Source organism: Schistocerca gregaria, chromosome 2 (genome assembly GCF_023897955.1).
Source record: "Schistocerca gregaria isolate iqSchGreg1 chromosome 2, iqSchGreg1.2, whole genome shotgun sequence".
NCBI classification, from domain to species: domain Eukaryota; kingdom Metazoa; phylum Arthropoda; class Insecta; order Orthoptera; family Acrididae; genus Schistocerca; species Schistocerca gregaria.
Window position 1 is genome coordinate 971,228,591 of NC_064921.1, and position 19,915 is coordinate 971,248,505.

At 42.6% G+C, this 19,915-nt stretch overlaps 35 non-coding genes across 35 annotated transcripts; 18 read left to right on the forward strand and 17 right to left on the reverse strand.

Moving 5' to 3' along the window:
* Window positions 1–6,011: 6,011 nt before the first annotated feature.
* Window positions 6,012–6,086, reverse strand: Trnaq-cug (transfer RNA glutamine (anticodon CUG)). Its single transcript has one exon. It is a non-coding gene; the product is annotated as a tRNA-Gln (tRNA).
* A 247-nt stretch (window positions 6,087–6,333) lies between these two features.
* Window positions 6,334–6,422, forward strand: Trnay-gua (transfer RNA tyrosine (anticodon GUA)). Its single transcript is given in 2 exon segments — window positions 6,334–6,370; window positions 6,387–6,422. It is a non-coding gene; the product is annotated as a tRNA-Tyr (tRNA).
* Window positions 6,423–6,780: 358 nt separating this feature from the next.
* On the reverse strand, window positions 6,781–6,852 carry Trnaq-cug (transfer RNA glutamine (anticodon CUG)). Its single transcript has one exon. It is a non-coding gene; the product is annotated as a tRNA-Gln (tRNA).
* A 247-nt stretch (window positions 6,853–7,099) lies between these two features.
* Trnay-gua (transfer RNA tyrosine (anticodon GUA)) lies at window positions 7,100–7,188 on the forward strand. Its single transcript is given in 2 exon segments — window positions 7,100–7,136; window positions 7,153–7,188. It is a non-coding gene; the product is annotated as a tRNA-Tyr (tRNA).
* Window positions 7,189–7,859: 671 nt separating this feature from the next.
* Window positions 7,860–7,948, forward strand: Trnay-gua (transfer RNA tyrosine (anticodon GUA)). The gene is given in 2 exon segments: window positions 7,860–7,896; window positions 7,913–7,948. It is a non-coding gene; the product is annotated as a tRNA-Tyr (tRNA).
* A 358-nt stretch (window positions 7,949–8,306) lies between these two features.
* On the reverse strand, window positions 8,307–8,378 carry Trnaq-cug (transfer RNA glutamine (anticodon CUG)). The gene has a single exon. It is a non-coding gene; the product is annotated as a tRNA-Gln (tRNA).
* Window positions 8,379–8,625: 247 nt separating this feature from the next.
* Trnay-gua (transfer RNA tyrosine (anticodon GUA)) lies at window positions 8,626–8,714 on the forward strand. Its single transcript is given in 2 exon segments — window positions 8,626–8,662; window positions 8,679–8,714. It is a non-coding gene; the product is annotated as a tRNA-Tyr (tRNA).
* Window positions 8,715–9,072: 358 nt separating this feature from the next.
* On the reverse strand, window positions 9,073–9,144 carry Trnaq-cug (transfer RNA glutamine (anticodon CUG)). Its single transcript has one exon. It is a non-coding gene; the product is annotated as a tRNA-Gln (tRNA).
* Window positions 9,145–9,391: 247 nt separating this feature from the next.
* Window positions 9,392–9,480, forward strand: Trnay-gua (transfer RNA tyrosine (anticodon GUA)). The gene is given in 2 exon segments: window positions 9,392–9,428; window positions 9,445–9,480. It is a non-coding gene; the product is annotated as a tRNA-Tyr (tRNA).
* Window positions 9,481–9,838: 358 nt separating this feature from the next.
* On the reverse strand, window positions 9,839–9,910 carry Trnaq-cug (transfer RNA glutamine (anticodon CUG)). The gene has a single exon. It is a non-coding gene; the product is annotated as a tRNA-Gln (tRNA).
* A 247-nt stretch (window positions 9,911–10,157) lies between these two features.
* On the forward strand, window positions 10,158–10,246 carry Trnay-gua (transfer RNA tyrosine (anticodon GUA)). The gene is given in 2 exon segments: window positions 10,158–10,194; window positions 10,211–10,246. It is a non-coding gene; the product is annotated as a tRNA-Tyr (tRNA).
* Window positions 10,247–10,604: 358 nt separating this feature from the next.
* Window positions 10,605–10,676, reverse strand: Trnaq-cug (transfer RNA glutamine (anticodon CUG)). Its single transcript has one exon. It is a non-coding gene; the product is annotated as a tRNA-Gln (tRNA).
* A 248-nt stretch (window positions 10,677–10,924) lies between these two features.
* On the forward strand, window positions 10,925–11,013 carry Trnay-gua (transfer RNA tyrosine (anticodon GUA)). The gene is given in 2 exon segments: window positions 10,925–10,961; window positions 10,978–11,013. It is a non-coding gene; the product is annotated as a tRNA-Tyr (tRNA).
* A 358-nt stretch (window positions 11,014–11,371) lies between these two features.
* Trnaq-cug (transfer RNA glutamine (anticodon CUG)) lies at window positions 11,372–11,443 on the reverse strand. Its single transcript has one exon. It is a non-coding gene; the product is annotated as a tRNA-Gln (tRNA).
* Window positions 11,444–11,690: 247 nt separating this feature from the next.
* On the forward strand, window positions 11,691–11,779 carry Trnay-gua (transfer RNA tyrosine (anticodon GUA)). Its single transcript is given in 2 exon segments — window positions 11,691–11,727; window positions 11,744–11,779. It is a non-coding gene; the product is annotated as a tRNA-Tyr (tRNA).
* Window positions 11,780–12,137: 358 nt separating this feature from the next.
* Trnaq-cug (transfer RNA glutamine (anticodon CUG)) lies at window positions 12,138–12,209 on the reverse strand. Its single transcript has one exon. It is a non-coding gene; the product is annotated as a tRNA-Gln (tRNA).
* A 247-nt stretch (window positions 12,210–12,456) lies between these two features.
* On the forward strand, window positions 12,457–12,545 carry Trnay-gua (transfer RNA tyrosine (anticodon GUA)). The gene is given in 2 exon segments: window positions 12,457–12,493; window positions 12,510–12,545. It is a non-coding gene; the product is annotated as a tRNA-Tyr (tRNA).
* Window positions 12,546–12,903: 358 nt separating this feature from the next.
* Window positions 12,904–12,975, reverse strand: Trnaq-cug (transfer RNA glutamine (anticodon CUG)). The gene has a single exon. It is a non-coding gene; the product is annotated as a tRNA-Gln (tRNA).
* A 247-nt stretch (window positions 12,976–13,222) lies between these two features.
* Trnay-gua (transfer RNA tyrosine (anticodon GUA)) lies at window positions 13,223–13,311 on the forward strand. The gene is given in 2 exon segments: window positions 13,223–13,259; window positions 13,276–13,311. It is a non-coding gene; the product is annotated as a tRNA-Tyr (tRNA).
* Window positions 13,312–13,669: 358 nt separating this feature from the next.
* Window positions 13,670–13,741, reverse strand: Trnaq-cug (transfer RNA glutamine (anticodon CUG)). Its single transcript has one exon. It is a non-coding gene; the product is annotated as a tRNA-Gln (tRNA).
* A 247-nt stretch (window positions 13,742–13,988) lies between these two features.
* Window positions 13,989–14,077, forward strand: Trnay-gua (transfer RNA tyrosine (anticodon GUA)). The gene is given in 2 exon segments: window positions 13,989–14,025; window positions 14,042–14,077. It is a non-coding gene; the product is annotated as a tRNA-Tyr (tRNA).
* A 358-nt stretch (window positions 14,078–14,435) lies between these two features.
* On the reverse strand, window positions 14,436–14,507 carry Trnaq-cug (transfer RNA glutamine (anticodon CUG)). The gene has a single exon. It is a non-coding gene; the product is annotated as a tRNA-Gln (tRNA).
* Window positions 14,508–14,754: 247 nt separating this feature from the next.
* Window positions 14,755–14,843, forward strand: Trnay-gua (transfer RNA tyrosine (anticodon GUA)). Its single transcript is given in 2 exon segments — window positions 14,755–14,791; window positions 14,808–14,843. It is a non-coding gene; the product is annotated as a tRNA-Tyr (tRNA).
* Window positions 14,844–15,521: 678 nt separating this feature from the next.
* Trnay-gua (transfer RNA tyrosine (anticodon GUA)) lies at window positions 15,522–15,610 on the forward strand. Its single transcript is given in 2 exon segments — window positions 15,522–15,558; window positions 15,575–15,610. It is a non-coding gene; the product is annotated as a tRNA-Tyr (tRNA).
* Window positions 15,611–15,968: 358 nt separating this feature from the next.
* On the reverse strand, window positions 15,969–16,040 carry Trnaq-cug (transfer RNA glutamine (anticodon CUG)). Its single transcript has one exon. It is a non-coding gene; the product is annotated as a tRNA-Gln (tRNA).
* Window positions 16,041–16,287: 247 nt separating this feature from the next.
* Window positions 16,288–16,376, forward strand: Trnay-gua (transfer RNA tyrosine (anticodon GUA)). Its single transcript is given in 2 exon segments — window positions 16,288–16,324; window positions 16,341–16,376. It is a non-coding gene; the product is annotated as a tRNA-Tyr (tRNA).
* Window positions 16,377–16,734: 358 nt separating this feature from the next.
* Trnaq-cug (transfer RNA glutamine (anticodon CUG)) lies at window positions 16,735–16,806 on the reverse strand. Its single transcript has one exon. It is a non-coding gene; the product is annotated as a tRNA-Gln (tRNA).
* Window positions 16,807–17,053: 247 nt separating this feature from the next.
* Window positions 17,054–17,142, forward strand: Trnay-gua (transfer RNA tyrosine (anticodon GUA)). The gene is given in 2 exon segments: window positions 17,054–17,090; window positions 17,107–17,142. It is a non-coding gene; the product is annotated as a tRNA-Tyr (tRNA).
* Window positions 17,143–17,500: 358 nt separating this feature from the next.
* On the reverse strand, window positions 17,501–17,572 carry Trnaq-cug (transfer RNA glutamine (anticodon CUG)). The gene has a single exon. It is a non-coding gene; the product is annotated as a tRNA-Gln (tRNA).
* A 247-nt stretch (window positions 17,573–17,819) lies between these two features.
* Trnay-gua (transfer RNA tyrosine (anticodon GUA)) lies at window positions 17,820–17,908 on the forward strand. Its single transcript is given in 2 exon segments — window positions 17,820–17,856; window positions 17,873–17,908. It is a non-coding gene; the product is annotated as a tRNA-Tyr (tRNA).
* Window positions 17,909–18,266: 358 nt separating this feature from the next.
* Trnaq-cug (transfer RNA glutamine (anticodon CUG)) lies at window positions 18,267–18,338 on the reverse strand. Its single transcript has one exon. It is a non-coding gene; the product is annotated as a tRNA-Gln (tRNA).
* A 247-nt stretch (window positions 18,339–18,585) lies between these two features.
* On the forward strand, window positions 18,586–18,674 carry Trnay-gua (transfer RNA tyrosine (anticodon GUA)). Its single transcript is given in 2 exon segments — window positions 18,586–18,622; window positions 18,639–18,674. It is a non-coding gene; the product is annotated as a tRNA-Tyr (tRNA).
* Window positions 18,675–19,032: 358 nt separating this feature from the next.
* Trnaq-cug (transfer RNA glutamine (anticodon CUG)) lies at window positions 19,033–19,104 on the reverse strand. The gene has a single exon. It is a non-coding gene; the product is annotated as a tRNA-Gln (tRNA).
* Window positions 19,105–19,351: 247 nt separating this feature from the next.
* Trnay-gua (transfer RNA tyrosine (anticodon GUA)) lies at window positions 19,352–19,440 on the forward strand. Its single transcript is given in 2 exon segments — window positions 19,352–19,388; window positions 19,405–19,440. It is a non-coding gene; the product is annotated as a tRNA-Tyr (tRNA).
* A 358-nt stretch (window positions 19,441–19,798) lies between these two features.
* Trnaq-cug (transfer RNA glutamine (anticodon CUG)) lies at window positions 19,799–19,870 on the reverse strand. The gene has a single exon. It is a non-coding gene; the product is annotated as a tRNA-Gln (tRNA).
* Window positions 19,871–19,915: the final 45 nt, after the last annotated feature.

Here is a 19,915-nt window from a genome sequence, read left to right on the forward strand (position 1 = left end):
CTTCGGAACAATCTAACACAGCGTCAAAAACTGACCCTCAGCGATGTCTTACCAAATAGCACTTCCCTTCTTTCGGTTAACGACAGTGGTGCATGTACTTCTGCAGTGCCCGCCATAACTACTACGGAGTTCCCTCCCCTGAGCGTCATTACATCACACCCTTCTGTTCCCGATTGCGATCTCCAGAATAAGAAGCGACCGTTAGAAATGACCGATGACGGCTCGGACGGCGAGTCCGCCCGTAATTCGCCTTCCACCCGCAAGCAGAAGCAGTGTAATGCGGATGTACTCGAGGAAACAAACAGTACATGTATTGACGTGACGACAGCCGCTAAGGCAACCCGGCCGCTGTCGGCGGCTGAACGGGTACAAACGGTCCACGGAGGGGACGCAGTAACGATTGTCGCGGAGACGGAAGAGGCGCACTCCGAAGCACAAGAGGTGACGGAGCGGAACCCAACTCAAGAATTTACAGACCCACAAACCGCCGACTCAGTCAGTGCTCTGGAGCTAGTGACGGAAGAACAAGGAAATGGCACTCGTAAAAAGGACGCTGTTGAGACAGCTTCGGTCACAACGGTGGTAAAGATAGACAATCCGAATGACGGCGCGTTGAACCAAGATGTCCGAAGACGCCGACTCAAACTGCAACCTAATCTCAAAGCTTCCCGTAACCAAAGCAAACAACAACCAGCACAAGAGGAAGCGACGGCCAAGAACGTCTTGTATGAAATCATCACGGAAAGACCTAAGGAGGTACCTTCAAGTGACATTAGTGATGCAAAGCCCCTCGGTAAAACTAAAACCCGAGATGTTCGGAATCCTGCACCAAAATGAGGCTGTAAGATGAAAAAACAAAAGGATTTTGTTGAACCAGTTTCATTTCTAATTGTACTACTGTCTTAGTCATATTTCAGAGGAACCAGATGAAGTGTTTACCGAGCTTCAAATACTGACTATTCTTTTAGATGTTTGTTTAAGCAGAGTCGTTTCTCCCTTCTAGGAGCTGCACATCTTTTTTTTTTTTTTTTTTTTTTAATATTTTGTTATCTTTTTAATCACTTATTTACTTTTTATGCAAACTAAATGTCCCAGGCATATACAATTACGACTATCAATATTAACAGGATTACATCCGTGACTAAAGTTACAGCGCTCAAGGATTATTTATATGAGTCAGGGACGGACATTGCTTTCCTACAGGAAGTAGTGCTGACTAATCTTACAGTGCCTGGATATTTGGCGATTTTAAATGTCTCACTTGACACCAACGTCGGTACAGCAATTTTAGTCAGGGAGGGGATTCCTGTCTCGGATATCGAGAGGTTGGACTCCGGCAGAGCGATAGGTATCAAAGTCTTTGGTTCTACCCTTATCAATCTGTATGCCCCTTCTGGCACATCTAATAGAATGGAAAGAGCACAGTTCTATAAAGAAGAAATCATTTATTTATTACGGAAAAACCCAAAAGATCTTATAATAGGCGGTGATTTTAATTGTGTGATAAATAAGAAAGACCAGGTTCCGAATTTTAATACCTGCAGTGAACTGAAGCGTTTCGTCACTGTTTTACAGCTTAAAGATGCTTGGGAAATAATGTATCCCACATTTGTGGCATTTACATTCCTAGGTCCTCACTCACGTAGCAGGATCGACAGACTCTACATATCGCAAAGTCTAGTTAGCTCCTTCATTAAAGCAGAGACGATTCCAGTTTACTTTTCTGATCATAGCTCCGTGCTAGCTTCCATCAACCTTACTGCGCAACCCACTCGCCGTTTTAGAAGTTCATGGCACCTTAATACGTCACTGATGCAGGACGACGGATTAGAAGAAAGTTTGACAGAAGCGTGGGCATTGTGCCTCCGCTCTGCAGATAGACACGTCTCAGTACTAGACTGGTGGTGCAACAGGGCAAAGCCTAAACTGAGAAAAGTTCTCATCCAGTATAGTGTACAACGATCGAAAGACTTGAAAAATTCCATAGAATTTTATTATACCATGCTGCGAAATTTATATGAGCAGGCAAACACTTCCAACGTCCGTCTGGCAGATATCAAGCAAACTAAGGCCAAATTGCTCAGTCTTAAAAGACAGCAGATGGAGGGTCTGAAATTAAAATCCAAGGCTAAGACAGTCGTGGAGGATGAACATGCTTCCTTGTACCATCTACTGAAGCACGAAAGAAACAGGAGACGCACCTTCATTGATGGACTTCAGTCTGAAACTGGCGAGACACTCACGACTCAGAGAGACATCGTCAATGCAGTGCACAAATATTACGAAGACCTATACACTGCCAACCCGGTATGTGAAGAGTCCTTCGATGAGTTCCTTAGTTACATAGCTCCACAGGTCTCGGACGAGGAAAACGAAGACCTTCTCGTTGAGTGTACTAACGAAGATATCCACAGAATCATCTGCAAATCTCCTCTGAGGAAATCGCCGGGACCGGATGGTTTGCCTGTTGAATTTTATAAACGATACTGGCCACTGATTGGTGACATGTTTACCCGAATGACGAACGAGGTGCTTCAGGGAAAGCATTTACCTGCTGTTTTTAAAGAGAGCACAATAGTACTAATCCCAAAAAATGCTGCAAAAAGAAACCTCAACAACTTTCGTCCTATCTCCCTGTTAAACTCCGATTATAAAATCATCGGCAGAATTTTAAACAACAGACTCTCACAGTTGGCCAAAAAGATAGTAAGTCCATACCAGTCCTGTGTGCCTACCAAGAGCATTTTCAAAAGCATAGCTGAATATAGAGATATAATTGCAATCACTGCTGTGACCACCATAAAATGTGCTATCATGTTTATTGACTTCCAGAAAGCATTTGATCGTGTGGATCATAGATTCCTTAGTGCCACACTGAACAAAATAGGTTTTAATGAGCGAGTCGTAAGTGTGATCAGAAATGTTGCAACAGGCATCAGCGCTTGTATATCAGTTAACTGCCAGAGGACAAAGCAGATTCAGATCAGGCGCGGCGTTCCTCAAGGAAGCCCCCTTTCCATGTTCCTATTCGTGCTTTCATTAGAACCTTTCCTCCGCAGTGTTCATGCCACTCTAACTGGCATCACATTATCTGGTCACCGAACAGTCATAAACGCCTATGCCGATGATGTCGGAGTCGTCCTGCGAAATCCCGACGACATTTTGAAATTGGAAACGCTAATTAAAAAGTACTGTAGAGTCTCCGGAGCAGGTGTCAACGCAAACAAAAGCAAACTCCTAAACCTGCGGGGTTTTCAACATACCACCTTAGCCTGGGCCACAATGGTCACCCAATGCAAAGTACTAGGAATAACACTGACACCTTGTCCGTTAAAAATGGCAGCTATCAATTGGAGAAATACGTCGGGACAACTTCTTGGAACAACAAGGGAAAACCTCCACCGTAACATGAACCAAGTTCAGAGGGTGATTTTCATTAACCACTGCATTCTCTCCAGGAGTTACTTTATAGCACAGATCTTCCCACTACCGAAAATGATTGGAAAAAAGATAATGTCTACCATTGCCAGCTATCTTTGGAGAGGGGATATATTCAGAGTCGACGCAAAAACTGCGACCTTAGATCCCAGGAATGGAGGTTTGGGGTTAGTTGACATCAGAAATAAGGCGTCTGCGCTTTTTATAAAAAGGACCGCCACTATCCTTAGCGACCACGCTGATAGCATTACAACTAAATTATTTGAAGTTGTCAGGCCTGCCAGTTTACAGGCGCCGGTGAATGTGCAAAAAATAAATAACCGGCTCCAGTACGTTCGTGTATATTTTGTGGAATTCAGCTATCTCGGCGGTGTCATCATCAACTCACGACGGATCACGGCCCGCGATATTCTGTGCCATCGAAAGAAAATGGAGGGGAGAAACAAATTGGAAAGTAAATACCCACACACTGATTGGGACGCCATATGGAAAAATATTAATATGCGTGGTCTACCATCGGACGTCAAGTCAGCGTGGTATAAAACAGTGAATGAGACCGTAAGCACCAATGAAAGGTTACATGCAATCGGCGTTAGCGACACGAACCTATGTCTCAAATGTAAATTGATCGACACGTTAGTGCACAGATTCACGTGCGGTGGCAATCTACAACTCTGTAATTGGATTAGGGAACAACTGGCTTTTCTTACGAGATCTTCGGTGGAAAATTTTCCCCCTGTTACTTTCCTCAGGCCTCAGACTTGCTATTTTCCAGCAGCAAAAAACAACTCGGTCCATTGGTTAATGGGACACTATGTGAATTACGTAATTAATCACCTGGGAAATGACAATTCCACTGATTTTTACATGTACTTGAAGTGTGCTTTTTATAACGCCCTGAAATATAAAGACCACAAGAAAAACTACGGCAATATGCTTAAAATTGTATTCGAGCGACTGGGCATTGGTTGACAAGCCAACGAGATAAACAAAAATCGTTTATTTAAGCGAAACGACGCTTAAACAAAAACAATTGGGGAGAAGTACAATTTTACAGTTTCATATTACAATCACTTATCCTCTGCTGGCAAAGAAGGCTATTTTGTTTATTGCACAGAAGAAGCCGAAGCCGAAAGCCAGTATCGCAGGGTTAAAGATAAATTGTTTTCTTATACATTCATTTTATGACTGAGAAGGAAGTCTCATTTGTTTCCATGGAAGGGAACATACTTTTTTATTATTATTATTAATCTCAAGAAGGAAAGGAGGCTATGGAATTAGTGCCTTAACATAAAATTCCTTCTTCACATTCCATGAAGATTTTTCTTTTACAATAAAAAAAAATAACAAACAAACAAAAATAATAATAATAACAATAAAAAAACTAAACAGAAATTAAAAAAAATAATATACAGGTTCAGGGTCCACTACTTCCTACAACTTTATTATATATTACAAAGAAGTATGCTAGGTTGCCGAGAAGCAGTGGACGAGAAAAAAAAAAAAAAAAAAAAAAAAAAAAAAAAAAAAAAGCACTAAAGCTATAACCTTCAATCTCTATTGCCTCGGCATGACATAAATTTTTTGTTTCAAATGAAGCATCTTTTGGTTCAGGATTTCGAAGGCAAAACAGCATATATCTACGTATACACAAGATGTAAAATTTCTTATTGAAAACTATGATAAAGACACGCCTCAGCAACAGGACTGGGTGGAGACATCGCGGCCAGGCCTCGAGATTTTGACCCCTGCCCGCTTTGCCTCCGCCTGCCTCATGCTGCTTATATATATATAAAAAAAAAAAAAAAAAGTGGCTAGGATACCTGGCTCTTACCCAGGAGGCCCGGGTTCGATTCCCGGTACCGGAAATGCGCATTTTGTTGCTAAAAAAAAAAAAAAAGTGGTTAAGGCGTCTGACTAGAAATCAGATTCCCTCTGGGAGCGTAGGTTCGTGTCCTACCGACTGCGTTGGTTTTTTTCTTTTTTTGTTTTGGAAGAAGGAGCAGAAAATATCCCGTTTTGGTACCTCGCCACACCTCACCTCTCACAGCCGTTTATAGTGCCTGTCCTTTACATAAGGGCGATTTCCAAGCGTCAGCTTTCGCGTCAAAAAAAAAAAAAAAAAAAAAAAAAAAAAAAAAAAGTTGGTAGAGCGGTGGACTGTAGTGGAGGATTCACAGTTATCCATAGGTCGCTGGTTCAAATCCGGCCCAGAGGACTGTTTTTCTAATCTCATCAGCAAAGAGGCTCCAGAGAATGCCCACTGAGTCAGAACCTCCCTATGTTTTAAACCTATTTTAAAGGAAATTCATTTGCTCAGCTTGTAATAGCTAGTTGATAATCATGGGATTTTTAACCTTCGTGGGATAATGATATTTCTTCGAATTATCGTAAAATTGCTTGCTCTTACAGGTATTACTCGTTTAATGTTCTATATAGGTCACAAAGTCGCACCAATATTCGGCCGTTTTATAGACGCATCGTTTTTTACACAAACGTAGAAACTAACGCCGTGAGCCTATTGCTGCTACTTCCTCAGCGAGAAACTCTTATTACAGAAAATTTAGACTAAACGAACGTTCCACCGAGATTCGAACTCGGATCGCTGGATTCAGAGTCCAGAGTGCTAACCGTTACACCATGGAACCAGACAGCAGGATAAGACTCGTAATACACTTAGCAGTCCTCTGACATACTTCAGACACTTCCTACTTGCATATTTTAACCTAATCGACACCATCGAGCATTATAAAACTTAATCTGGGCAATGTTTGCAGTTGCAGCCGATGATTGCATTTCCTGTGCGTCTATATGGCCGCGCTGAGTAGCAGTGTGTGCAGACGGCAGACAGGGACGGACGTAAAGCAATGAGTAGGAATAAGGAAGTATACAGAACCTCCGGTAGCTCAGTTGGTAGAGCGGTGGACTGTAATGGAGGATTCACAGTTATCCATAGGTCGCTGGTTCAAATCCGGCCCAGAGGACTGTTTTTCTAATCTCATCAGCAAAGAGGCTCCAGAGAATGCCCACTGAGTCAGAACCTCCCTATGTTTTAAACCTATTTTAAAGGAAATTCATTTGCTCAGCTTGTAATAGCTAGTTGATAATCATGGGATTTTTAACCTTCGTGGGATAATGATATTTCTTCGAATTATCGTAAAATTGCTTGCTCTTACAGGTATTACTCGTTTAATGTTCTATATAGGTCACAAAGTCGCACCAATATTCGGCCGTTTTATAGACGCATCGTTTTTTACACAAACGTAGAAACTAACGCCGTGAGCCTATTGCTGCTACTTCCTCAGCGAGAAACTCTTATTACAGAAAATTTAGACTAAACGAAGGTTCCACCGAGATTCGAACTCGGATCGCTGGATTCAGAGTCCAGAGTGCTAACCGTTACACCATGGAACCAGACAGCAGGATAAGACTCGTAATACACTTAGCAGTCCTCTGACATACTTCAGACACTTCCTACTTGCATATTTTAACCTAATCGACACCATCGAGCATTATAAAACTTAATCTGGGCAATGTTTGCAGTTGCAGCCGATGATTGCATTTCCTGTGCGTCTATATGGCCGCGCTGAGTAGCAGTGTGTGCAGACGGCAGACAGGGACGGACGTAAAGCAATGAGTAGGAATAAGAAAGTATACAGAGCCTCTGGTAGCTCAGTTGGTAGAGCGGTGGACTGTAGTGGAGGATTCACAGTTATCCATAGGTCGCTGGTTCAAATCCGGCCCAGAGGACTGTTTTTCTAATCTCATCAGCAAAGAGGCTCCAGAGAATGCCCACTGAGTCAGAACCTCCCTATGTTTTAAACCTATTTTAAAGGAAATTCATTTGCTCAGCTTGTAATAGCTAGTTGATAATCATGGGATTTTTAACCTTCGTGGGATAATGATATTTCTTCGAATTATCGTAAAATTGCTTGCTCTTACAGGTATTACTCGTTTAATGTTCTATATAGGTCACAAAGTCGCACCAATATTCGGCCGTTTTATAGACGCATCGTTTTTTACACAAACGTAGAAACTAACGCCGTGAGCCTATTGCTGCTACTTCCTCAGCGAGAAACTCTTATTACAGAAAATTTAGACTAAACGAAGGTTCCACCGAGATTCGAACTCGGATCGCTGGATTCAGAGTGCTAACCGTTACACCATGGAACCAGACAGCAGGATAAGACTCGTAATACACTTAGCAGTCCTCTGACATACTTCAGACACTTCCTACTTGCATATTATAACCTAATCGACACCATCGAGCATTACAAAACTTAATCTGGGCAATGTTTGCAGTTGCAGCCGATGATTGCATTTCCTGTGCGTCTATATGGCCGCGCTGAGTAGCAGTGTGTGCAGACGGCAGACAGGGACGGACGTAAAGCAATGAGTAGGAATAAGAAAAGTATACAGAGCCTCTGGTAGCTCAGTTGGTAGAGCGGTGGAATGTAGTGGAGGATTCACAGTTATCCATAGGTCGCTGGTTCAAATCCGGCCCAGAGGACTGTTTTTCTAATCTCATCAGCAAAGAGGCTCCAGAGAATGCCCACTGAGTCAGAACCTCCCTATGTTTTAAACCTATTTTAAAGGAAATTCATTTGCTCAGCTTGTAATAGCTAGTTGATAATCATGGGATTTTTAACCTTCGTGGGATAATGATATTTCTTCGAATTATCGTAAAATTGCTTGCTCTTACAGGTATTACTCGTTTAATGTTCTATATAGGTCACAAAGTCGCACCAATATTCGGCCGTTTTATAGACGCATCGTTTTTTACACAAACGTAGAAACTAACGCCGTGAGCCTATTGCTGCTACTTCCTCAGCGAGAAACTCTTATTACAGAAAATTTAGACTAAACGAAGGTTCCACCGAGATTCGAACTCGGATCGCTGGATTCAGAGACGAGAGTGCTAACCGTTACACCATGGAACCAGACAGCAGGATAAGACTCGTAATACACTTAGCAGTCCTCTGACATACTTCAGACACTTCCTACTTGCATATTTTAACCTAATCGACACCATCGAGCATTATAAAACTTAATCTGGGCAATGTTTGCAGTTGCAGCCGATGATTGCATTTCCTGTGCGTCTATATGGCCGCGCTGAGTAGCAGTGTGTGCAGACGGCAGACAGGGACGGACGTAAAGCAATGAGTAGGAATAAGAAAGTATACAGAGCCTCTGGTAGCTCAGTTGGTAGAGCGGTGGACTGTAGTGGAGGATTCACAGTTATCCATAGGTCGCTGGTTCAAATCCGGCCCAGAGGACTGTTTTTCTAATCTCATCAGCAAAGAGGCTCCAGAGAATGCCCACTGAGTCAGAACCTCCCTATGTTTTAAACCTATTTTAAAGGAAATTCATTTGCTCAACTTGTAATAGCTAGTTGATAATCATGGGATTTTTAACCTTCGTGGGATAATGATATTTCTTCGAATTATCGTAAAATTGCTTGCTCTTACAGGTATTACTCGTTTAATGTTCTATATAGGTCACAAAGTCGCACCAATATTCGGCCGTTTTATAGACGCATCGTTTTTTACACAAACGTAGAAACTAACGCCGTGAGCCTATTGCTGCTACTTCCTCAGCGAGAAACTCTTATTACACAAAATTTAGACTAAACGAAGGTTCCACCGAGATTCGAACTCGGATCGCTGGATTCAGAGTCCAGAGTGCTAACCGTTACACCATGGAACCAGACAGCAGGATAAGACTAGTAATACACTTAGCAGTCCTCTGACATACTTCAGACACTTCCTACTTGCATATTTTAACCTAATCGACACCATCGAGCATTATAAAACTTAATCTGGGCAATGTTTGCAGTTGCAGCCGATGATTGCATTTCCTGTGCGTCTATATGGCCGCGCTGAGTAGCAGTGTGTGCAGACGGCAGACAGGGACGGACGTAAAGCAATGAGTAGGAATAAGAAAGTGTACAGAGCCTCTGGTAGCTCAGTTGGTAGAGCGGTGGACTGTAGTGGAGGATTCACAGTTATCCATAGGTCGTTGGTTCAAATCCGGCCCAGAGGACTGTTTTTCTAATCTCATCAGCAAAGAGGCTCCAGAGAATGCCCACTGAGTCAGAACCTCCCTATGTTTTAAACCTATTTTAAAGGAAATTCATTTGCTCAGCTTGTAATAGCTAGTTGATAATCATGGGATTTTTAACCTTCGTGGGATAATGATATTTCTTCGAATTATCGTAAAATTGCTTGCTCTTACAGGTATTACTCGTTTAATGTTCTATATAGGTCACAAAGTCGCACCAATATTCGGCCGTTTTATAGACGCATCGTTTTTTACACAAACGTAGAAACTAACGCCGTGAGCCTATTGCTGCTACTTCCTCAGCGAGAAACTCTTATTACACAAAATTTAGACTAAACGAAGGTTCCACCGAGATTCGAACTCGGATCGCTGGATTCAGAGTCCAGAGTGCTAACCGTTACACCATGGAACCAGACAGCAGGATAAGACTCGTAATACACTTAGCAGTCCTCTGACATACTTCAGACACTTCCTACTTGCATATTTTAACCTAATCGACACCATCGAGCATTATAAAACTTAATCTGGGCAATGTTTGCAGTTGCAGCCGATGATTGCATTTCCTGTGCGTCTATATGGCCGCGCTGAGTAGCAGTGTGTGCAGACGGCAGACAGGGACGGACGTAAAGCAATGAGTAGGAATAAGAAAGTATACAGAGCCTCTGGTAGCTCAGTTGGTAGAGCGGTGGAATGTAGTGGAGGATTCACAGTTATCCATAGGTCGCTGGTTCAAATCCGTCCCAGAGGACTGTTTTTCTAATCTCATCGGCAAAGAGGCTCCAGAGAATGCCCACTGAGTCAGAACCTCCCTATGTTTTAAACCTATTTTAAAAGAAATTCATTTGCTCAGCTTGTAATAGCTAGTTGATAATCATGGGATTTTTAACCTTCGTGGGATAATGATATTTCTTCGAATTATCGTAAAATTGCTTGCTCTTACAGGTATTACTCGTTTAATGTTCTATATAGGTCACAAAGTCGCACCAATATTCGGCCGTTTTATAGACGCATCGTTTTTTACACAAACGTAGAAACTAACGCCGTGAGCCTATTGCTGCTACTTCCTCAGCGAGAAACTCTTATTACACAAAATTTAGACTAAACGAAGGTTCCACCGAGATTCGAACTCGGATCGCTGGATTCAGAGTTCAGAGTGCTAACCGTTACACCATGGAACCAGACAGCAGGATAAGACTCGTAATACACTTAGCAGTCCTCTGACATACTTCAGACACTTCCTACTTGCATATTATAACCTAATCGACACCATCGAGCATTACAAAACTTAATCTGGGCAATGTTTGCAGTTGCAGCCGATGATTGCATTTCCTGTGCGTCTATATGGCCGCGCTGAGTAGCAGTGTGTGCAGACGGCAGACAGGGACGGACGTAAAGCAATGAGTAGGAATAAGAAAAGCATACAGAGCCTCTGGTAGCTCAGTTGGTAGAGCGGTGGAATGTAGTGGAGGATTCACAGTTATCCATAGGTCGCTGGTTCAAATCCGGCCCAGAGGACTGTTTTTCTAATCTCATCAGCAAAGAGGCTCCAGAGAATGCCCACTGAGTCAGAACCTCCCTATGTTTTAAACCTATTTTAAAGGAAATTCATTTGCTCAGCTTGTAATAGCTAGTTGATAATCATGGGATTTTTAACCTTCGTGGGATAATGATATTTCTTCGAATTATCGTAAAATTGCTTGCTCTTACAGGTATTACTCGTTTAATGTTCTATATAGGTCACAAAGTCGCACCAATATTCGGCCGTTTTATAGACGCATCGTTTTTTACACAAACGTAGAAACTAACGCCGTGAGCCTATTGCTGCTACTTCCTCAGCGAGAAACTCTTATTACACAAAATTTAGACTAAACGAAGGTTCCACCGAGATTCGAACTCGGATCGCTGGATTCAGAGTCCAGAGTGCTAACCGTTACACCATGGAACCAGACAGCAGGATAAGACTCGTAATACACTTAGCAGTCCTCTGACATACTTCAGACACTTCCTACTTGCATATTTTAACCTAATCGACACCATCGAGCATTATAAAACTTAATCTGGGCAATGTTTGCAGTTGCAGCCGATGATTGCATTTCCTGTGCGTCTATATGGCCGCGCTGAGTAGCAGTGTGTGCAGACGGCAGACAGGGACGGACGTAAAGCAATGAGTAGGAATAAGAAAGTATACAGAGCCTCTGGTAGCTCAGTTGGTAGAGCGGTGGACTGTAGTGGAGGATTCACAGTTATCCATAGGTCGCTGGTTCAAATCCGGCCCAGAGGACTGTTTTTCTAATCTCATCAGCAAAGAGGCTCCAGAGAATGCCCACTGAGTCAGAACCTCCCTATGTTTTAAACCTATTTTAAAGGAAATTCATTTGCTCAACTTGTAATAGCTAGTTGATAATCATGGGATTTTTAACCTTCGTGGGATAATGATATTTCTTCGAATTATCGTAAAATTGCTTGCTCTTACAGGTATTACTCGTTTAATGTTCTATATAGGTCACAAAGTCGCACCAATATTCGGCCGTTTTATAGACGCATCGTTTTTTACACAAACGTAGAAACTAACGCCGTGAGCCTATTGCTGCTACTTCCTCAGCGAGAAACTCTTATTACACAAAATTTAGACTAAACGAAGGTTCCACCGAGATTCGAACTCGGAGCGCTGGATTCAGAGTCCAGAGTGCTAACCGTTACACCATGGAACCAGACAGCAGGATAAGACTCGTAATACACTTAGCAGTCCTCTGACATACTTCAGACACTTCCTACTTGCATATTTTAACCTAATCGACACCATCGAGCATTATAAAACTTAATCTGGGCAATGTTTGCAGTTGCAGCCGATGATTGCATTTCCTGTGCGTCTATATGGCCGCGCTGAGTAGCAGTGTGTGCAGACGGCAGACAGGGACGGACGTAAAGCAATGAGTAGGAATAAGAAAGTGTACAGAGCCTCTGGTAGCTCAGTTGGTAGAGCGGTGGACTGTAGTGGAGGATTCACAGTTATCCATAGGTCGTTGGTTCAAATCCGGCCCAGAGGACTGTTTTTCTAATCTCATCAGCAAAGAGGCTCCAGAGAATGCCCACTGAGTCAGAACCTCCCTATGTTTTAAACCTATTTTAAAGGAAATTCATTTGCTCAGCTTGTAATAGCTAGTTGATAATCATGGGATTTTTAACCTTCGTGGGATAATGATATTTCTTCGAATTATCGTAAAATTGCTTGCTCTTACAGGTATTACTCGTTTAATGTTCTATATAGGTCACAAAGTCGCACCAATATTCGGCCGTTTTATAGACGCATCGTTTTTTACACAAACGTAGAAACTAACGCCGTGAGCCTATTGCTGCTACTTCCTCAGCGAGAAACTCTTATTACACAAAATTTAGACTAAACGAAGGTTCCACCGAGATTCGAACTCGGATCGCTGGATTCAGAGTCCAGAGTGCTAACCGTTACACCATGGAACCAGACAGCAGGATAAGACTCGTAATACACTTAGCAGTCCTCTGACATACTTCAGACACTTCCTACTTGCATATTTTAACCTAATCGACACCATCGAGCATTATAAAACTTAATCTGGGCAATGTTTGCAGTTGCAGCCGATGATTGCATTTCCTGTGCGTCTATATGGCCGCGCTGAGTAGCAGTGTGTGCAGACGGCAGACAGGGACGGACGTAAAGCAATGAGTAGGAATAAGAAAGTGTACAGAGCCTCTGGTAGCTCAGTTGGTAGAGCGGTGGACTGTAGTGGAGGATTCTCAGTTATCCATAGGTCGCTGGTTCAAATCCGGCCCAGAGGACTGTTTTTCTAATCTCATCAGCAAAGAGGCTCCAGAGAATGCCCACTGAGTCAGAACCTCCCTATGTTTTAAACCTATTTTAAAGGAAATTCATTTGCTCAGCTTGTAATAGCTAGTTGATAATCATGGGATTTTTAACCTTCGTGGGATAATGATATTTCTTCGAATTATCGTAAAATTGCTTGCTCTTACAGGTATTACTCGTTTAATGTTCTATATAGGTCACAAAGTCGCACCAATATTCGGCCGTTTTATAGACGCATCGTTTTTTACACAAACGTAGAAACTAACGCCGTGAGCCTATTGCTGCTACTTCCTCAGCGAGAAACTCTTATTACAGAAAATTTAGACTAAACGAAGGTTCCACCGAGATTCGAACTCGGATCGCTGGATTCAGAGTCCAGAGTGCTAACCGTTACACCATGGAACCAGACAGCAGGATAAGACTCGTAATACACTTAGCAGTCCTCTGACATACTTCAGACACTTCCTACTTGCATATTTTAACCTAATCGACACCATCGAGCATTATAAAACTTAATCTGGGCAATGTTTGCAGTTGCAGCCGATGATTGCATTTCCTGTGCGTCTATATGGCCGCGCTGAGTAGCAGTGTGTGCAGACGGCAGACAGGGACGGACGTAAAGCAATGAGTAGGAATAAGAAAGTGTACAGAGCCTCTGGTAGCTCAGTTGGTAGAACGGTGGACTGTAGTGGAGGATTCACAGTTATCCATAGGTCGCTGGTTCAAATCCGGCCCAGAGGACTGTTTTTCTAATTTCATCAGCAAAGAGGCTCCAGAGAATGCCCACTGAGTCAGAACCTCCCTATGTTTTAAACCTATTTTAAAAGAAATTCATTTGCTCAACTTGTAATAGCTAGTTGATAATCATGGGATTTTTAACCTTCGTGGGATAATGATATTTCTTCGAATTATCGTAAAATTGCTTGCTCTTACAGGTATTACTCGTTTAATGTTCTATATAGGTCACAAAGTCGCACCAATATTCGGCCGTTTTATAGACGCATCGTTTTTTACACAAACGTAGAAACTAACGCCGTGAGCCTATTGCTGCTACTTCCTCAGCGAGAAACTCTTATTACAGAAAATTTAGACTAAACGAAGGTTCCACCGAGATTCGAACTCGGATCGCTGCATTCAGAGTCCAGAGTGCTAACCGTTACACCATGGAACCAGACAGCAGGATAAGACTCGTAATACACTTAGCAGTCCTCTGACATACTTCAGACACTTCCTACTTGCATATTTTAACCTAATCGACACCATCGAGCATTATAAAACTTAATCTGGGCAATGTTTGCAGTTGCAGCCGATGATTGCATTTCCTGTGCGTCTATATGGCCGCGCTGAGTAGCAGTGTGTGCAGACGGCAGACAGGGACGGACGTAAAGCAATGAGTAGGAATAAGAGAGTATACAGAGCCTCTGGTAGCTCAGTTGGTAGAGCGGTGGACTGTAGTGGAGGATTCACAGTTATCCATAGGTCGCTGGTTCAAATCCGGCCCAGAGGACTGTTTTTCTAATCTCATCAGCAAAGAGGCTCCAGAGAATGCCCACTGAGTCAGAACCTCCCTATGTTTTAAACCTATTTTAAAGGAAATTCATTTGCTCAGCTTGTAATAGCTAGTTGATAATCATGGGATTTTTAACCTTCGTGGGATAATGATATTTCTTCGAATTATCGTAAAATTGCTTGCTCTTACAGGTATTACTCGTTTAATGTTCTATATAGGTCACAAAGTCGCACCAATATTCGGCCGTTTTATAGACGCATCGTTTTTTACACAAACGTAGAAACTAACGCCGTGAGCCTATTGCTGCTACTTCCTCAGCGAGAAACTCTTATTACAGAAAATTTAGACTAAACGAAGGTTCCACCGAGATTCGAACTCGGATCGCTGCATTCAGAGTTCAGATTGCTAACCGTTACACCATGGAACCAGACAGCAGGATAAGACTCGTAATACACTTAGCAGTCCTCTGACATACTTCAGACACTTCCTACTTGCATATTTTAACCTAATCGACACCATCGAGCATTACAAAACTTAATCTGGGCAATGTTTGCAGTTGCAGCCGATGATTGCATTTCCTGTGCGTCTATATGGCCGCGCTGAGTAGCAGTGTGTGCAGACGGCAGACAGGGACGGACGTAAAGCAATGAGTAGGAATAAGAAAAGTATACAGAGCCTCTGGTAGCTCAGTTGGTAGAGCGGTGGAATGTAGTGGAGGATTCACAGTTATCCATAGGTCGCTGGTTCAAATCCGGCCCAGAGGACTGTTTTTCTAATCTCATCAGCAAAGAGGCTCCAGAGAATGCCCACTGAGTCAGAACCTCCCTATGTTTTAAACCTATTTTAAAGGAAATTCATTTGCTCAGCTTGTAATAGCTAGTTGATAATCATGGGATTTTTAACCTTCGTGGGATAATGATATTTCTTCGAATTATCGTAAAATTGCTTGCTCTTACAGGTATTACTCGTTTAATGTTCTATATAGGTCACAAAGTCGCACCAATATTCGGCCGTTTTGTAGACGCATCGTTTTTTACACAAACGTAGAAACTAACGCCGTGAGCCTATTGCTGCTACTTCCTCAGCGAGAAACTCTTATTACAGAAAATTTAGATTAAACGAAGGTTCCACCGAGATTCGAACTCGGATCGCTGGATTCAGAGTCCAGAGTGCAAACCGTTACACCATGGAACCAGACAGCAGGATAAGACTCGTAATACACTTAGCAGTCCTCTGACATACTTCAGACACTTCCTACTTGCATATTTTAACCTAATCGACACCATCGAGCATTATAAAACTTAATCTGGGTAATGTTTGCAGTTGCAGCCGATGATTGCATTTCCTGTACGTCTATATGGCCGCGCTGAGTAGCAGTGTGTGCAGACGGCAGACAGGGACGGACGTAAAGCAATGAGTAAGAATAAGAAAGTATACAGAGCCTCTGGTAGCTCAGTTGGTAGAGTGGTGGACTGTAGTGGAGGATTCACAGTTATCCATAGGTCGCTGGTTCAAATCCGGCCCAGAGGACTGTTTTTCTAATCTCATCAGCAAAGAGGCTCCAGAGAATGCCCACTGAGTCAGAACCTCCCTATGTTTTAAACCTATTTTAAAGGAAATTCATTTGCTCAGCTTGTAATAGCTAGTTGATAATCATGGGATTTTTAACCTTCGTGGGATAATGATATTTCTTCGAATTATCGTAAAATTGCTTGCTCTTACAGGTATTACTCGTTTAATGTTCTATATAGGTCACAAAGTCGCACCAATATTCGGCCGTTTTATAGACGCATCGTTTTTTACACAAACGTAGAAACTAACGCCGTGAGCCTATTGCTGCTACTTCCTCAGCGAGAAACTCTTATTACAGAAAATTTAGACTAAACGAAGGTTCCACCGAGATTCGAACTCGGATCGCTGGATTCAGAGTCCAGAGTGCTAACCGTTACACCATGGAACCAGACAGCAGGATAAGACTCGTAATACACTTAGCAGTCCTCTGACATACTTCAGACACTTCCTACTTGCATATTTTAACCTAATCGACACCATCGAGCATTATAAAACTTAATCTGGGCAATGTTTGCAGTTGCAGCCGATGATTGCATTTCCTGTGCGTCTATATGGCCGCGCTGAGTAGCAGTGTGTGCAGACGGCAGACAGGGACGGACGTAAAGCAATGAGTAGGAATAAGAAAGTGTACAGAGCCTCTGGTAGCTCAGTTGGTAGAGCGGTGGACTGTAGTGGAGGATTCACAGTTATCCATAGGTCGCTGGTTCAAATCCGGCCCAGAGGACTGTTTTTCTAATTTCATCAGCAAAGAGGCTCCAGAGAATGCCTACTGAGTCAGAACCTCCCTATGTTTTAAACCTATTTTAAAGTAAATTCATTTGCTCAGCTTGTAATAGCTAGTTGATAATCATGGGATTTTTAACCTTCGTGGGATAATGATATTTCTTCGAATTATCGTAAAATTGCTTGCTCTTACAGGTATTACTCGTTTAATGTTCTATATAGGTCACAAAGTCGCACCAATATTCGGCCGTTTTATAGACGCATCGTTTTTTACACAAACGTAGAAACTAACGCCGTGAGCCTATTGCTGCTACTTCCTCAGCGAGAAACTCTTATTACACAAAATTTAGACTAAACGAAGGTTCCACCGAGATTCGAACTCGGATCGCTGGATTCAGAGTCCACAGTGCTAACCGTTACACCATGGAACCAGACAGCAGGATAAGACTCGTAATACACTTAGCAGTCCTCTGACATACTTCAGACACTTCCTACTTGCATATTTTAACCTAATCGACACCATCGAGCATTATAAAACTTAATCTGGGCAATGTTTGCAGTTGCAGCCGATGATTGCATTTCCTGTGCGTCTATATGGCCGCGCTGAGTAGCATTGTGTGCAGACGGCAGACAGGGACGGACGTAAAGCAATGAGTAGGAATAAGAAAGTATACAGAGCCTCTGGTAGCTCAGTTGGTAGAGCGGTGGTCTGTAGTGGAGGATTCACAGTTATCCATAGGTCGCTGGTTCAAATCCGTCCCAGAGGACTGTTTTTCTAATCTCATCAGCAAAGAGGCTCCAGAGAATGCCCACTGAGTCAGAACCTCCCTATGTTTTAAACCTATTTTAAAAGAAATTCATTTGCTCAGCTTGTAATAGCTAGTTGATAATCATGGGATTTTTAACCTTCGTGGGATAATGATATTTCTTCGAATTATCGTAAAATTGCTTGCTCTTACAGGTATTACTCGTTTAATGTTCTATATAGGTCACAAAGTCGCACCAATATTCGGCCGTTTTATAGACGCATCGTTTTTTACACAAACGTAGAAACTAACGCCGTGAGCCTATTGCTGCTACTTCCTCAGCGAGAAACTCTTATTACAGAAAATTTAGACTAAACGAAGGTTCCACCGAGATTCGAACTCGGATCGCTGGATTCAGAGTCCAGAGTGCTAACCGTTACACCATGGAACCAGACAGCAGGATAAGACTCGTAATACACTTAGCAGTCCTCTGACATACTTCAGACACTTCCTACTTGCATATTTTAACCTAATCGACACCATCGAGCATTATAAAACTTAATCTGGGCAATGTTTGCAGTTGCAGCCGATGATTGCATTTCCTGTGCGTCTATATGGCCGCGCTGAGTAGCAGTGTGTGCAGACGGCAGACAGGGACGGACGTAAAGCAATGAGTAGGAATAAGAAAGTGTACAGAGCCTCTGGTAGCTCAGTTGGTAGAGCGGTGGACTGTAGTGGAGGATTCACAGTTATCCATAGGTCGCTGGTTCAAATCCGGCCCAGAGGACTGTTTTTCTAATCTCATCAGCAAAGAGGCTCCAGAGAATGCCCACTGAGTCAGAACCTCCCTATGTTTTAAACCTATTTTAAAGGAAATTCATTTGCTCAGCTTGTAATAGCTAGTTGATAATCATGGGATTTTTAACCTTCGTGGGATAATGATATTTCTTCGGATTATCGTAAAATTGCTTGCTCTTACAGGTATTACTCGTTTAATGTTCTATATAGGTCACAAAGTCGCACCAATATTCGGCCGTTTTATAGACGCATCGTTTTTTACACAAACGTAGAAACTAACGCCGTGAGCCTATTGCTGCTACTTCCTCAGCGAGAAACTCTTATTACACAAAATTTAGACTAAACGAAGGTTCCACCGAGATTCGAACTCGGATCGCTGGATTCAGAGACGAGAGTGCTAACCGTTACACCATGGAACCAGACAGCAGGATAAGACTCGTAATACACTTAGCAGTCCTCTGACATACTTCAGACACTTCCTACTTGCATATTTTAACCTAATCGACACCATCGAGCATTATAAAACTTAATCTGGGCAATGTTTGCAGTTGCAGCCGATGATTGCATTTCCTGTGCGTCTATATGGCCGCGCTGAGTAGCAGTGTGTGCAGACGGCAGACAGGGACGGACGTAAAGCAATGAGTAGGAATAAGAAAGTATACAGAGCCTCTGGTAGCTCAGTTGGTAGAGCGGTGGACTGTAGTGGAGGATTCACAGTTATCCATAGGTCGCTGGTTCAAATCCGGCCCAGAGGACTGTTTTTCTAATCTCATCAGCAAAGAGGCTCCAGAGAATGCCCACTGAGTCAGAACCTCCCTATGTTTTAAACCTATTTTAAAGGAAATTCATTTGCTCAGCTTGTAATAGCTAGTTGATAATCATGGGATTTTTAACCTTCGTGGGATAATGATATTTCTTCGAATTATCGTAAAATTGCTTGCTCTTACAGGTATTACTCGTTTAATGTTCTATATAGGTCACAAAGTGGCACCAATATTCGGCCGTTTTATAGACGCATCGTTTTTTACACAAACGTAGAAACTAACGCCGTGAGCCTATTGCTGCTACTTCCTCAGCGAGAAACTCTTATTACACAAAATTTAGACTAAACGAAGGTTCCACCGAGATTCGAACTCGGATCGCTGGATTCAGAGTCCAGAGTGCTAACCGTTACACCATGGAACCAGACAGCAGGATAAGACTCGTAATACACTTAGCAGTCCTCTGACA